Source organism: Orbicella franksi, chromosome 1 (genome assembly GCF_964199315.1).
Source record: "Orbicella franksi chromosome 1, jaOrbFran1.1, whole genome shotgun sequence".
In the NCBI taxonomy this organism is placed as follows: domain Eukaryota; kingdom Metazoa; phylum Cnidaria; class Anthozoa; order Scleractinia; family Merulinidae; genus Orbicella; species Orbicella franksi.
The window spans coordinates 373,244-386,055 of record NC_138145.1 but is presented as its reverse complement, the minus strand read 5'-3'; positions in this window follow the sequence as shown (position 1 = coordinate 386,055).

Genomic DNA, 12,812 nt, shown 5'->3' with positions numbered 1-12,812 from the left:
GAAAGAGTAGGTGAGACCGCCTTACGCGCATCGTGATTTTGAGCAACTTCCGCTCGATTTTCTAGAATTTTGGCGATATTTTCAAGTCCCGGGGACTCTAAACTAACTCCTGATTGCCTTGGTTTGCAGTGAAATGGACCCAGCAAAACTTTTTGAACGCTCAGTTTCGAGCTTCTGGGCCGAAATACAACCGTATTTCACTTTAAGACTGAAATAGTAGCCGAGACCGCCTTACAAGCATCGTGATTTTGACCAAGTTCAGCTCGATTTCCCGGAACTTGGGGGATATTTTCCAGTCCGGGAGACTTTAAACTAACTCCTGATGGCCTTGGTTTGCAGTTAAATGCAGAAAGCGTAACTTTTTAAAGGGTCACTTTCGAGCTTCTGGGTCGAAATATAGCCCCAGTTTACTTTAAGACTGAAAGAGTAGCCGAGACCGCCTTACGCGCATCGTAATTTTGACCAACTTCGGCTCGCTTTACCGGAACTTTGGGGATATTTTCCAGTTCCGACGACTCTTAAGTAACCCCTGATGGCCTTGGTTTGCATTGAAATGGATACAGCAAACCTTTTTGAACGCTCACTTTCGAGCTTCTGGGCCGAAATATAGCCCCACTTTACTTTAAGACTGAAAGAGTAGCCGAGACTGTCTTACACGCATCGTGATTTTAACCAACTTCCGTTCGATTTCGCACAACTTCGGGGATATATTCCAGTCCCAGGGACTCTAAACTAACTGCTGATGGCCTTGGTTTGCAGTGAAATGGACACAGCACATTTTTTTGAACGCTCACTTTCGAGCTTCTCGGCCGAAATATAGCCCTACTTTACTTTAAGACTGAAAGAGTAGCCGACACCGCCTTACGCGCATCGTAATTTTGACCAACTTCGGCTAGCTTTACCGGAACTTTGGGGATATTTTCCAGTTCCGAGGACTCTTAAGTAACCCCTGATGGCCTTGGTTTGCATTGAAATGGATACAGCAAACCTTTTTGAACGCTCACTTTCGAGCTTCTGGGCCGAAATATAGCCCCACTTAACTTTAAGACTGAAAGAGTAGCCGAGACCGCCTTACGCGCATCGTGATTTTGGGATACTTCGGCTCGATTTCCCGCAAATAGGGGGATATTTTCTAGTCCCGTTGACTCTAAACTAACTCCTGCTGGCCTTGGTTTCCAGTGAAATGGACACAGGAACACTTTTTGAACGCGCACTTTCGAGCTTGCTGGCCGAAATATAGCCCTACTTCTTTTTAAGACTGAAAGAGTAGGCGGGAGCGCCTTAGCGTATTGTAATTTTGAGGATCTTCGGCTCGATCTGGCGAAACTTGGGAGATATTTTCCAGTCCCAAAGTCTCTAAACTCACTCCTGATTGTCTAAGATGTGACTGAAATAGAGACAAAAATTTTTGAAGCCTTACTTTCGAGCCTCTGGAGTTAAATCTAAGCCCACTTTACCTTAAGACTGAATGAGTAGCCGAGACCCCCTTAAGCGCATCGTGATTTTGACTAACTTCGGGTGGATTTCCCATAACTTGGGGAATATCTCCAGTCCCTTGGACGGTAACCTAAGTCGTGATGGCCTTGTTTTGCAGTGAAATGGACACTGCAAAACTTTTTAAACACTCACTTTCGAGCTTCTGGGCCGAAATATTGTCCCACTTCACTTTAAGACTGAAAGAGTAGCCGAAACCGCCGTACGCGCGTCGTGATTTTGACCAACATCGGTTGAATTTCCCGGAACTTGGGGGATATTTTCCAGTCCCGCGGACTCTAAACTGAGCCCCCGACGTCCTTGGTCTGCAGTAAAATGGACACAGGAAAACTTTTTGAACGCTCACTTTTGAGCTTCTGGGCCGAAATATAGCTCCACTTCACTTTAAGAGTGAAAGAGTAGCTGAGACCTCCTTACGCCCATCGTAATTTTGACCAACTTCGGCTCGATTTTCCGGAACTTGGGGGATATTTTCCAGTCCCGCGGACTCTAAAGTAACTCCTGATGGCCTTGCTCTGGAGTGAAATGGACACAGCACAACTTCTTGAACGCTCACTTTCCAGCTTCTGGGCGGAAATATTGCCCCAGTTCACTTTAAGAATGAAAGAGTAACCGGGACCGCCTTACGCGCATCGTGATTTTGCCCAACTTTGGCTCGATTTCCCTGGCAATGGGGGATATTTTCCGTTACCGGGGACTCTAAACTAACTCCTGATTGCCTTGGTTTGCAGTGAAATGGACACAGCAAAACTTTTTGAACGCTCACTTTTGAGCTTCTGGGCCGAAGCATAGCCCTACTTCACTTTAAGACGGAAAGGCTAGCCGAGACCGCCTTACGCGCATCGTGATTTTGGGCTACTTGGGCTCGATTTCCCGGAACTTGGGAGATAATACCCAGTCCCGGCCACTCTAAACTAATTCTTGATGGCCTTGGTTTTCAGTGAAATGGACACAGCCAAACTCTTTGAAAGTTCACTTTCGAGCTTCTGGACCGAAATATAGCCCCACTTCACTTTAAGACTGAAAGAGTAGCCGGGACCGCCTTACGCGCATGGTAATTTTGTCGAACTTCTGCTTGATTTCCTGGGACTTGGGGGATATTTTCCAGTCCCGGAAGCTCTAAACTAACTCCTGAATGCCTTGGTTTTTAGTGAAATGGACACAGGTAAAAGGGGCGCACGCTCGGTTTCCAGGTTGTAGGCCGAAATACAGCCCCCTTTATTTTAAGACTGAAAGTGTACACGAAACCGCCTTAAGCACATGAAAATTTTTAGCCACTAGTGGTCGATCTGCCAAAACTTGGGGGATATTTTCCAGTCCCGGGGACTCTACCCTAACTCTTGATGGCCTTAGTTTTCAGTCAAATGGTCACAGGTAACAGGAGCGCACGCTCGGTGTCGAGCTTCTAGGCCGAAATGTAGCCCCAGTTCATTTTAAGACTGAAAGAGTAAACGAAACTGCTGTACGCTTATCTTAGTTTTAAGAAAGGATGGCTCAATTTGCCGAAACTTAGAGGATAGCTTCCAGTCTCGAGGATTCTAAACTATCTCCTGATGGACTTAGTTCTTAGTAAAATGGACACAGGTAAAAGGAGAGCACGCTCGGTGTCGAGCTTGTAGAACCGAAATATAGCCCCACTTCATTTTCGGAGTAAACGAGTAGACGAGACTGCCTTACGCGCATCGTGATTTTGAGCATCTTTGGCTCGATTTGCCGGAATTCGGGGAATATTTTCCAGTCCCGAGGACTCTATGCTAACTCCTGATGAAGTTAGTTTTCAGTGATATGTACACAGGCAAAAGGAGCGCACGCTCGGTGTTGAGCTTGTCGGCCGAAATATAGCCCCACTTCATTTTAAGACTGAAAGAGTAGCCGAGACCGCCTTACGCGCATCGTGATTTTGAGCAACTTTGGCTCGATCTGCCAGAATTTGGAAAATATTTTCTAGTCCCAAGGACTCTAAACTAACTCCTGATGGCCTAAGATGTCAGTGAAATGGACACAGGGAAAATTAGCGCACGCCCGGTCTCGAGCTTCTAGGTCGAAATATAGCCCCCCTTAAATTTAAGACTGAAAGAGTAGTTGAGACCGCCTTACGCGCATCGTGATTTTGGGCCACTTTTGCTCGATTTCCCGGAAGTTGGCGAATAATTTAAAGTCCCGGGGACGCTTAACTAACTCCCGATGACCTTGGTTTCCAGTTTAATGAACACAACAAAACATTCTGAACGCTGACCTTCGAGCTTCAGGTCCGAAATATAGCCCTACTTAAATTTAAGACTCAAAGAATAGCCGAGAGCCCGTTACGCGCATCGTAATTTTAATCAACGTCGGCGCCATTTCCTGGAACTTGGAGAATATTTTCCAGTCCCGGAGACTCTAAACTGACTCCTGAATGCCTTGGTTTGCAGTGAAATGGACACAGCAAAACTTTTTGAACGCTCACTTTCGAGCTTGTGAGCCTAAATATAGCCACACTTCACTTTAAGACTGAAACAGTAGCCGAGACCTCCTTACGCCCATCGTAATTTTGACCAACTTTGGCTCGATTTTCCGGAACTTGGGGGATATTTTCCAGTCCCGCGGACTCTAAAGTAACTCCTGATGGCCTTGCTCTGGAGTGAAATGGACACAGCACAACTTCTTGAACGCTCGCTTTCCAGCTTCTGGGCGGAAATATTGCCCCAGTTCACTTTAAGAATGAAAGAGTAACCGGGACCGCCTTACCCGCATCGTGATTTTGATCAACTTCTGCTCGCTTTCCTGGACCTTGGGGAATATTTTCCAGTCCCGCGGACTCTAAAGTAACTCCTGATGGCCTTGCTCTGGAGTGAAATGGACACAGCACAACTTCTTGAACGCTCACTTTCCAGCTTCTGGGCGGAAATATTGCCCCAGTTCACTTTAAGAATGAAAGAGTAACCGGGACCGCCTTACGCGCATCGTGATTTTGCCCAACTTTGGCTCGATTTCCCTGGCAATGGGGGATATTTTCCGTTACCGGGGACTCTAAACTAACTCCTGATTGCCTTGGTTTGCAGTGAAATGGACACAGCAAAACTTTTTGAACGCTCACTTTTGAGCTTCTGGGCCGAAGCATAGCCCTACTTCACTTTAAGACGGAAAGGCTAGCCGAGACCGCCTTACGCGCATCGTGATTTTGGGCTACTTGGGCTCGATTTCCCGGAACTTGGGAGATAATACCCAGTCCCGGCCACTCTAAACTAATTCTTGATGGCCTTGGTTTTCAGTGAAATGGACACAGCCAAACTCTTTGAAAGTTCACTTTCGAGCTTCTGGACCGAAATATAGCCCCACTTCACTTTAAGACTGAAAGAGTAGCCGGGACCGCCTTACGCGCATGGTAATTTTGTCGAACTTCTGCTTGATTTCCTGGGACTTGGGGGATATTTTCCAGTCCCGGGTACTCTAAACTAACTCCTGATTGCCATGGTTTGCAGTGAAATTTACACAGCACAAGTTTTTGAACGCACACTTTCGAGCTTCTAGGCCGAAATATAGTCTAACATCACCTACGACTTAAAGAGTAGCCGAGACCGGCGTGCGCGCATCGTGATTTTGACCAACTTCGGGTCGATATTCCGGAACTTGGGGGATATTTTCCAGTCCCAGAGACTCTAAACTAACTCTTGATGGCCTTGGTTTGCAGTGAAATGGAGACAGCAAAGCTTTTTGAACGTTCACCTTCAAGCTTCTCGGCCGAAATATAGCCCACTTTACTTTAATACTGAAAAAGTAGCCGACACCGCCTTACGTGCATCGTGATTTTGACAAACTTCGGGTGGATTTCCCGGAACTTGGGGGATATTTTCCAGTCCCTTGGACGCTAAACTAGGTGCCGATGGCCTTGTTTTGCAGTGAAATGGACACAGCAAAGCTTTTTGAACGCTCACTTTCGAGCTTGTGGGCCGAAATATAGCCATACTTCACTTTAAGACTGAAACAGTAGCCGAGACCACGTTTCGCGCATCGTGATTTTGATCAACTTCGGCTCGATTTCCCGGAACTTGCGAAATATTTTCCAGTCCCGGGGACTCTAAACTAACTTGTTCTGGTCTTGGTTTGCAGTGAAACGGAAAATGAAAAAGTTTTTGAACGCATACTTTCAAGCTTCTGGACCGAAATAGAACCCCACTTCACTTGAAGACTGAAAGAGTAGCCGAGACCGCCTTACGTGCATCGTGATTTTGAGCAACTTCGGCTGGATTTGCCGGAACTAAGGGGATATATTCCAGTTCTGAGGACTCTAAACTAATTCCTGATGGTCTTGGTTTGCAGTAAAATGGACCCAGCAAAACTTTTTGAACGCTCAATTTCGAGCTTCTGGCCCAAAATATAGCCCCACTTTACTTTATCACTGAAAGAGTAGCCGAGACCGCCTTACGCGCATCGTGATTTTGACAAACTTCGGGTTGATTTGCCGGAACTTGGGGGATATTTTCCAGTCCCGGGGACTCTCAACTAACTCCTGCTTGTCTTGGTTTGCAGTGAAATGGACACAGCGAAAGTTTTTGAACGCTCACTCTCGAGTTTGTGGGCCGAAATAGAGCCCCATTTGACTTTAAGACTGAAAGAGTAGGCGAGACCGTCTTGAGCGAATCGTGATTTTGACCAATTTCGCGTTTATTTCCCGAAACTTGGGGGATATATTGCAGTCAAAGAGACTCTAAAGTAACTCCTGATGGCCTTGGTTTTCAGTTAAATGGACAGACCACAACTTTGGAGCTTCTGGGCAGAAATATAGCCCCACTTTACTTTAAGACTGAAAGAGTAGATGAGACCGCCTTACGCGCATCGTAATTTTGACGAACTTCGAATGGGTTTCCCTGAACTTGGGGGATATTTTGCAGTCCCTTGGACGCTAAACTAAGTCGTGATGGCCCTTTTTGGAAGGAAAATAGACACAACAAAACTTTTTGAACGCTCACTTTCTAGCTTGTGGGCCGAAATATAGCCACACTTCACTTTAGGACTGACACAGTAGCCGAGACCACGTTACGCGCATGCATCATGAATTTGATCAACTTCGGCTCGATTTCCCGGGACTTGGGGGATATTCTCCAGTCCCGGGGACTCTAAACTAACTTCTGCTGGCCTTGGTTTGCACTGAAAGTGACAGAGCAAAACTTTTTAAACGCTCACTTTCGAGCTTCTGGGCCGAAATATTGCCCCACTTCACTTTAAGACTGAAAGAGTAGGCGAGACCACCTTACGCACATCGTGATTTTGACGAACTTCAGCTCGAGTTACCGGAACTTGGGGGATATTTTCCAGTCCCGAGGACTCTTAAGTAACCCCTGGTGGCCTTCGTTTGCATTGAAATGGATACAGCAAAACTTTTTGAACGCTCACTTTAGAGCTTCTGGGCCGAAATATAGCCCCACTTCACTTTAAGACTGAAAGAGTAGCCGAGACCGCCTTACGCGCGTCGTGCTTTTGACTAACGTCTTCTCGATTTTCCGGAACTTGGGAAATACATTCCACTCCCGGGGACTCTAAACTAACTCCTGATAGCCTTGGTTTGCAGTGAAATAGACACAGTAATTTTTTTTGAGCTTGAGCTTGTGGGCCGAATTAGAGCCCCACTTCACTTTAAGACTGAAGGAGTAGCCGACACCGCCTTAATTGCACCGTGATTTTGACCAACTTCGGCTCGATTTGCCGGAACTTGGGGGATATTTTCCAGTCCCGGGGACTCTAAACTAACTCCTGATTGTCTTGGTTTTCAGTGAAATGGACACAGCGAAACTTTTTGAACGCTCACGCTCGAGCTTCTGGACCGAAATATAGCCCCACTTTACTTTAAGACTGAAAGAGTAGCCGAGACCGCCTTGCGCAAATCGTGATTTTGACCAACTTCGGGTCGGTTTCCCGGAACTTGGGGGATATATTCCATTTCCCCGCGCTCTAAACTAACTCCTGATGGTCTTGGTTTTCTGTGAAATGGACAAAGGAAAGCTTTTCCAACACTCTCTTTGTAGCTTCTAGGCCGAAATAGAATCCCACTTCACTTTCAGACTGAAATAGTAGCCGAGACCACCTCACGCGCATCGTGAGTTAGACCAAGTTCAGCTCGATTTCACGCAACGTTTGGGATATTTTCCAGTCCGGGGGACTCTAACCTAACTCCAGATGGCCTTGGTTTGCACTGACATGGGCACAGCATAGCTTTTTGAACGCCCACTTTGGAGCTTGTGGGCCGAAATATAGCCCCACTTCAGTTTAAGACTGAAAGAGTAGCCGAGATCGCCTTACGCGCACCGTGATTTTGACCATTTTCGGATCGATTTCTCGGAACTTGGGGGATATTTTCCAGTCCCGGGGACTCTAAACTAACTCCTGATCGCCTTGCTCTGCATTGAAATGGACAGAGCAAAACTTTTTGAGCGCTCACTTTCGAGCTTTTGGGCCGAAATATAGCCACACTTTACTTTAACACTGAAACAGTAGCCGAGACCGCATTTCGCGCATCGTCATTTTGATCAACTTCGGCTCGCTTTCCCGGAACTTGGGGAATATTTCCAGTCCCGGGGACCCTAAACTAACTTTTGATAGCTTTGGTTTGCAGTGAAATGCAAACAGCAAAACTTTTTGAACGCTCACTTTCGAGTTTCTGGACAGAAATATAGCCCGACTTTACTTTAAGACTGAAAGAGTAGCCGAAACCGCCTTACGTATATCGTAATTTTGACGAACTTCGAATGGATTTCCCGGAACTTGGGGTATATTTTCCAGTCCCTTGGACACTAAACTAAGTCCTGATGGCCTTGTTTTTGAAGTGAAATGGACACAGCAAAACTTTTTGAACGCTCACTTTCTTGCTTTTGGGCCGAAATATAGGCACACTTGACTTTAAGACTGAAACAGTAGCCGAGACCACGTTACGCGCATCATGAATTTCATCAACGTCGGCTCCAATTCCCGGGACTTCGGGGATATTTTCCAGTCCCGGGGACTCTAAACTAACTCCTGATGGCCTTGATTTGCATTGAAATGGACACAGCACAATTTTTTGAACGCAGACTTTCGAGATTCTTGGCCGAAATATAGCCCCACTTCAATTAAGACTGACAAAGTAGCCGAGACCGCCTTGCTCGCATCGTGAGTTTGACAAACGTCGGGTCGATATTCCGGAACTTGGGGGATATTTTGCAGTCCCAGGAACTCTAAACTAACTCCTGATGGCCTTGGTTTGCAGTGAAATGGACAGAGCAAAACTTTTTGAACGCTCATCTTCGAGCTTCCTGGTCGAAATAAAGCCCCACTTTACTTTAAGACTTAAAGAGCAACGGAGACCACCTTACGCGCATTGTGACTTTGACAAACTTCGGGTGGATTTCCCGGAACTTGGGGAACATTGTCCAGGCTCTTGGACGCTAACCCAAGTCCTGATGGCCTTGTTTTGCAGTGAAATGGACACAGCAAAACTTTTTGAACGCTCAATTTCGAGCTTCTGGGCCGAAATATAGCCCGACTTCACTTTAAGAATGAAAGAATAGCCGCGACCGCCTTACGCGCATCGTGATTTTGACCAACTTTGCCTCGATTTCCCGGGAAATGGGAAATATTTTCCGGTACCGGAGACTCTAAAGTAACTACTGATTGCCTTGGTTTGCATTGAAATGGAGAGAGCAAAACGTTTTCAACGCTCCCCTTCGGGCTTCTGAGCCAAAATATAGCCCCACTTCAGTTTAAGACTGAAAGAGTAGCCGATACCGTCTTACGCCCATCGTGATTTGACTAACTTCGGCTCGATTTCCCGAAACTTCAGGGATATATTCAAGTCCCAAGGACTCTAAACTAACCCCTGATGGCCTTGGTCTGCAGTGAAATGGACACAGCAATTTTTTTTTGAACGCTTACTTTCGAAATTCTGGGCCGAAATATAGCCCCACTTCACTTTAAGACTGAAAGAGTAGCCGAGACCGCCTTAGACGCATCGTGATTTTGACCAACTTCGGCTTGAGTTGCCAGAACTTAAGGGATATTTTCCAGTCCCGTGGACTCTAAACTAACTCATGATGGCCTTGGTTTTCAGTTAAATTGAGAGAGCAAAACTTTTTGAAGGCTCACTTTCGAGCTTGTGGGCCGAAATATACAGCCACGTCACTTTAAGACTAAAAGAGTAGCCGAGACTGCTTTACGCGCATCGTGATTTTGACAAACTTCGGCTCGATTTCCCGGGACTTGGGGGATATTTTGATGTCCCGGACACTGTAAACAATCTGCTGATGTGGCTTGGTTTGCGGTGAAATGGACACAGCAAAACTTTTTGAACTTTCACTTTCTAGCTTCTGGGCCGAAATATAGCCCCAGTTCACTTTAAGAATGAAAGAGTAGCCGAGACCGCCTTACGCGCATCGTGATTTTGACAAAGTTCGGCTCGATTTGCCCGAACTTGGGCGATATTTTCTAGTCCCGAGGAGTCTAAACTAACTCCTGATGGCCTTGGTTTGCAGTGAAATGAACACAGCAAAACTTTTTGAACTTTCACTTTCTAGCTTCTCGGCCGAAATATAGCCCCAGTTCACTTTAAGAATGAAAGAGTAGCCGAGACCGCCTTACGCGCATCGTGATTTTGACAAAATTCGGCTCGATTTCCCCGAACTTGGGCGATATTTTCTAGTTCCGAGGAGTCTAAACTAACTGCTGATGGCCTTGGTTTGCAGTGAAATGAACACAGTAACAGTTTTTGAAGGCTTATCTTCAAGCGTCTGGGATGAAATATAGCCCCACTTTACTTTAAGACTGAAAGAGTAGCCGAGACCGTCTTACGCGCATCGTGATTTTGACCAACTTCGGCTCGATTTCCCGGAACTTGGGGGATATTTTCCAGTCCCGCGGACTCTAAAGTAACTCCTGATGGCCTTGCTCTGGAGTGAAATGGACACAGCACAACTTTGTGAACGCTCACTTTCCAGCTTCTAGGCGGAAATATTGCCCCAGTTCACTTTAAGAGTGAAAGAGTAACCGGGACCGCCTTACGCCCATCGTGATTTTCACCTACTTTGGCTCGATTTCCCTGGCAATGGGGGATATTTTCCGGTACCGGGGACTCCAAACTAACTCCTGATTGCCTTGGTTTGCAGTGAAATGGACACAGCACAACTTTTTGAACGCTCACGTTTGAGCTTCTGGGCCGAAGCATAGCCCTACTTCACTTTAAGACGGAAAGACTAGCCGAGACCGCCTTACGCGCATCGTGATTTTGGGCTACTTGGGCTCGATTTCCCTGAACTTGGGAGATAATTCCCATTCCCGGCCACTCTAAACTAATTCCTGATGGCCTTGGTTTTCAGTGAAATGGACACAGCCAAACTCTTTGAAGGTTCACTTTCGAGCTTCTGGGCCGAAATATAGCCCCACTTCACTTTAAGACTGAAAGAGTAGCCGGGACCGCCTTACGCGCATGGTAATTTTGTCGAACTTCGGCTTGATTTCCTGGGACTTGGGGGATATTTTCCAGTCCCGCAAGCTCTAAACTAACTCCTGAATGCCTTGGTTTTTAGTGAAATGGACACAGGTAAAAGGGGCGCACGCTAGGTTTCCAGGTTGTAGGCCGAAATATAGCCCCACTTTATTTTAAGACTGAAAGTGTACACGAAACCGCCTTAAGCGCATCGAAATTTTTAGCCACTATGGCTCGATCTGCCAAAACTTGGGGGATATTTTCCAGTCCCGGGGACTCTACCCTAACTATTGATGGCCTTAGTTTTCAATAAAATTGTCTCAGGTAACAAGAACGCTCGCTCGGTGTCGAGCTTCTAAGCCGAAATGTAGCCCCAGTTCATTTTAAGACTGAAAGAGTAAACCAAACTGCCCTAGGCTTATCGTAATTTTAAGAAAGTATGGCTCGATTTGCGGAAACTTGGAGGATAGCTTCCAGTCTCGAGGATTCTAAACTATCTCCTGATGGACTTAGTTCTTAGCGAAATGGACACAGGTAAAAGGAGAGCACGCTCGGTGTCGAGCTTGTAGAACCGAAATATAGCCCCACTTCATTTTCGGAGTAAACGAGTAGCGGAGCCCGTTACGAGCATCGTAATTTTCATCAACTTCGGCGCCATTTCCTGGAACTTGGAGAATATTTTCCAGTCCCGGGGGCTCTAAACTAACTCCTGATGGCCTTGGTTCCAGCGAAATGGACACAGCAAAACTTTTTGAACGCTCACTTTCGAGCTTGTGGGCCGAAATATAGCCACACTTCACTTTACGACTGACACAGTAGCCGAGACCACGTTACGCGCATCATCAATTTGATCAACTTCGGCTCGATTTTCCGGGACGTGGGGGATATTCTGCAGTTTCGGGGACTCTAAACTAACTTTTGATAGCTTTGGTTTGCAGTGAAATGCACACAGCAAAACTTTTTGAACGCTCACTTGCGATCTTCTGGACAGAAATATAGCCCGACTTTACTTTAAGACTGAAAGAGTAGCCGAAACCGCCTTACGTATATCGGAATTTTGACGAACTTCGAATGGATTTCCCGTAACTTGGGGTATATTTTCCAGTCCCATGGACGCTAAACTAAGTCCTGATGGCCTTGTTTTGAAGTGAAATGGACACAGCAAAACTTTTTGAACGCTCACTTTCTTGCTTTTGGGCCGAAATATAGGCACACTTGACTTTAAGACTGAAACAGTAGCCGAGACCACGTTACGCGCATCATGAATTTCATCAACGTCGGCTCCAATTCCCGGAACTTGGGGGATATTTTCCAGTCCCGGGAACTCTAAACTAACTCCTGATGGCCTTGATTTGCATTGAAATGGACACAGCACAATTTTGTGAACGCACACTTTCGAGATTCTGGGCTGAAATATAGTCCCATTTCACTTAAGACTGAAAGAGTAGCCGAGACTGCCTTGCTCGCATCGTGAGTTTGAGAAACTTCGGGTCGATATTCCGAAACTTGGGCGATATTTTCCAGTCCCAGGAACTCTAAACTAACTCCTGATGGCCTTGGTTTGCAGTGAAATGGACAGAGCAAAACGTTTTGAACGCTCACTTTCGAGCTTCGTGGCCGAAATAAAGCCCCACTCTACTTTAAGACTTAAAGAGAAACCGAGACCACCTTACGCGCATTGTGATTTTGACAAACTTCGGGTGGATCTCCCGGAACTTGAGACACATTTTCCAGTCCCTTGGATGCTAACCTAAGTCCTGAAGGCCTTGTTTTGCAGTGAAATGGACACAGCAAAACTTTTTGAACGCTCACTTTCGAGCTTGTGGGCCGATATATAGCCACACTTTACTTTAACACTGAAACAGTAGCCGAGACCCCATTTCGCGCA